Below are 3,888 nucleotides of genomic sequence, written 5' to 3' on the forward strand. Positions count from 1 at the left end.
GATGTAGAGGCGCGCACATGTCGTAGTAGAGGCGCGCACGTAGCATGTACACATTATTAGATGTGGGGTTTCGGCAAACCATTAAGGTTCGAAGACTGGGGTGCACGTGAAGTCTTTCCCTCCTACCGATCTACGCCCTTGCTCGCTAAGATCTCGCAGACGAACTCGACAAACTCACAACACAAAGAGACACGGGATTTATACTGGTTCGGGCCACCATTTTGGTGTAATACCCTACTCCAGTGTGGTAGTGGTGGAATGCCTCTTGGGCTGATGAAGAATAGTACAAGGGAAAGAGTAGCCTCCTGAGGTTGAGGTGTTCTTGTGCTTGGTGTCTTGGCGGGTGAGAGCTAGGTGAACTCTTCCCTCCCCCTACTGTGGTGGCTAGCTCTACTTATATAGGCCTGGTCCTCTTCCCAAATATTGAGCGGGAAGGGAGCCAACAACGGTAGGCGAATTTGAAGGGGGACAGCTAGTACAAGCTATGTCACAACTTGGTTTTTGCCCTCTTTTCTTTGCTTGATTTTCAGGTGAGTTGATTTTGGATTTGGAGTTTTGAATCATATCATTTGGACTTGACCACTTGGGTATCCTTTGATTTTCACCCAAGTGTTCCCTCTCCTCCTCAAATCCATCATTTCACCCCTGGCCTACCCAACAATATTCATTTTGCCTCTAAAACCCTAGCTAAACTCCTTGAGCTCCAAAGCAACCCTCATTTCTGTTGCCCCAAAAATCCTGAGAAAAATCCCAAATATTCTATGGACCCTAGGGCACATTTCTGAGCAAAAATATTTCACCACTCTTTGGAGTATTTTCGCTATAGAAAATAAAATCACTTCTGGGTAAAATGGTAGTTTCTACAGCAACTACCTTTTTACTAGCTCCAATGTAGCTGGTTCTCCCTGAGCTTATTCACCTTAGTAAGAGTCAGTAAAACCCCAAAGCTCAGCCCTTGAATCCCTGTGGTTTGACCACAGTAACTCCCCAAAGTTTCTGTCAAGTAACTTAACCTCATCACCATTTTACTTCTACTGCACCTGGAAACAAACCGAGCTATGGTAACACCTCAGTTTACAAAGGAATACACGCCAGACATCATGGTTACTGCATAGGTGGCCTGATGTTACGGTCCATGCGGTGACCGCGTTCATCCGAGCATGCTGGCATGCCAAATGAGCGCTCCGCGCGTCGCCAGCGCCTCTGTGAGCGCGTGCTCGCTGCTCGGCCAGCCAGAGCGTGTCCCCCCTCGCCACCATCCTCGTCTCCACCCCCTTAACTCCACCCTGCCACTCGCCGACGCTGGAGCTCGCCGCAGCGAGCACGGGCACGGTCCAGCCAACGGCATAGTGCCCACGCACTGTGTTCGTCTCTTTCCCCCTCGTCCCTGTGCTCGTCCGCACACGCGCACAGTTGCTGCATGACCTTCGTCGCCTTCTCCATCACCCTTTGGCATCGTTCATCGCCGGGCGCCGGGGACAACTGTCCTCCGATGGAGCCCGAGCCCTCCTCGCCGCCCCGCCTATAAAGCCCCCCTCCGCAGCCTCCTGGAGCATCACATCTCATCACCACTCCCTCCTATAGCCACTAGAAGCCACAGCCCGGCCGGGCAGGCCGTGGGCTGCCGTCCCCGAGCCGAGCTCACCGGCGATCCACTCTGGATCGTCCCCGCAGCTCCGGCCACTCCCAAGCCAAGGCGACCCCGCCAGGGCCTCCGCCTCTCCTCAGTGAAGCTAACGCGCCTAGCTAGAGCTCCTAGAGCCGCCCCAAGCCGCCGTCTTCTTCAACTTCGGCAACCTCCGCCCTCTGTCGCCGCTGGAGAGGACAAATTCGACGCCGTCCGGCCACCATTAGCCACGCTATGGGTACAGGAAGGTGCACAAGAACCTTCTCCGTTGATCCCTCCCTCTTGTTTGCCTCCAAGAAGTCTCATCGCTGGCGTGAGCTCCGGCGAATCGCCGTTCCCCTTTGTTTCCCTCTCCCCTCCCTCCGGCCTGATTAGCGGGGCCCGCTAGTCAGCCACTCACTACGCACGTGAAGCGGTATGAGTGGTAGCACCCCGGGAGAGTACGCCTTCGACGTCACCCCCCTCTGTTTTTCTTTTTCAAATTTATTCAAATTCCAGGAGACTTCAAATGGCCATAACTTTTATTCTACAAGTCCAAATGCAGTGATTCTTTTTACATCGTGTTCTGTGTCCAAAAATCTAACAGCACCCAAAAGATGGGATTTTTCCTTGCTGTCTAGATTTTCTGGCAATTTTCAGAAGGTTTCTTGATATTTTCATTTGTGGTTTTTGAATATTTTCAGAGGAACCAGCTTGTCTTGAGGATCACCAGGAGCTTTGTCAACCTCATCAGTGCTAAGGCAAGCCACAGTAACATTTTCATGTGCCACTTCAATATTTATGATTTTCATACTTGAACTTATGAATATTGATGCATTTAAATTAGTTATATAATAAATATATTCTATTATATGCTTGTTATGTTAAAATACTTGAACTTCAGAATGGTTGAAGAAAATATTGTTGGCTCGATAAGGAGAACTTAGTTGCAAGTGTTAAATAAATAATATGGTCATAGACTTTGATGAGTAATTTAAATATTATTTTGCATGAGGTATAATGATGATAATGCTAGAAATGGTTATGGTATGAGTAAACAGAGGTTTTAACCAGAATAAGAGCATGAGTTTATGCTGGCTCCGTAGGAGCGTGGTTGGTGCAGTCTTTGCACGGTTATGTGATGCATATGTTAAGTGATGCATGGTATGGCAGTATGAGACCGGTTATTTTCTTTTCACATTAAGTTGAACCTGGCTAATAATTCAACTTGAACAAGTTGTTGACCGGGTCGTGGTGCCGCTGAAACGAGTCTTTCCCAGTGCAACCACATTTGCCGGTATGGGACGGCCTTAATGCGTTTCATTGTTGTGCCTCTGGTCAGTACCTCAATTTAGGGAAGGTTATGGGCGTGTTGTACCCTGGCCCGGTAGGCAAGCATAACCTTGTGAGCCTGTTGTTAAGTAAATTTTGGTACCGGATCCCAGTGTGGATCGTGGCCACGACGGTGGTCGAGGTGTCTGGAGGTAGACACGGGGCCACCCAGGACTAGCCCGGTGGGGTCTGAGTCGGAAGGGCCGGGAGAGTGTCATGACAGTGAAATCGTTTCATCGGAACGCTGTTGGTCCACCCGAATGGGAGTGTGAGGCCATGGGTTCCATAGTGTGGGTATAGTGTACTAACCTCTCTAGAGTGTTTTTAATCTATCGATAGCCGAGTCCACGGATGCGGACACGCTCGAAAGTAAGGTACACCATGGGTCAACACTTAATAAATATGCACACTAAGTTGCACTAAGGATGGCAGTGAGGTCATCGTGTGGAGTTGGACATGAGTTGTCGGGTTGTGATCGCCGTAAGGATCACGGGCCACGAGATGGTCGGGTTGTGATCGCCGTAAGGATCACGGGCCATGAGATGGTCGGGTTGTGATCATCGCGAGGATCACGAGTGTGTTTTGGTAATATTATGTTATTGGTCACACCTGGTAAGAAAGTCGGGAGAATGAGTACCTGTTGAGCACATTCACAGCATGTTGGATATATATATATATATATATATAGTTGCATTCTTGATTAATTAAATAAATATCATAATATTGTCTGTCATCTTGTTTATGCTTATTGTGAGCTTGCAAGTACATTCAATGTACTGACCTGGCGTGTCATGCCAGATTTCAGGAAAGTCCCATTGGAAAGGAGTGTTGTCCGAGTCTAGACCGTGTCCACGTAGGTGTCCTTGTGCTATGGAGTCCCGCTACGACGTTGTTCCGCTGCCGAGTAGTTGTCATGATCGAGGCCCCTTTATGTTCACTAAATAATGTAC

Source organism: Triticum dicoccoides, chromosome 4B, assembly GCF_002162155.2.
Source record: "Triticum dicoccoides isolate Atlit2015 ecotype Zavitan chromosome 4B, WEW_v2.0, whole genome shotgun sequence".
NCBI lineage: Eukaryota > Viridiplantae > Streptophyta > Magnoliopsida > Poales > Poaceae > Triticum > Triticum dicoccoides.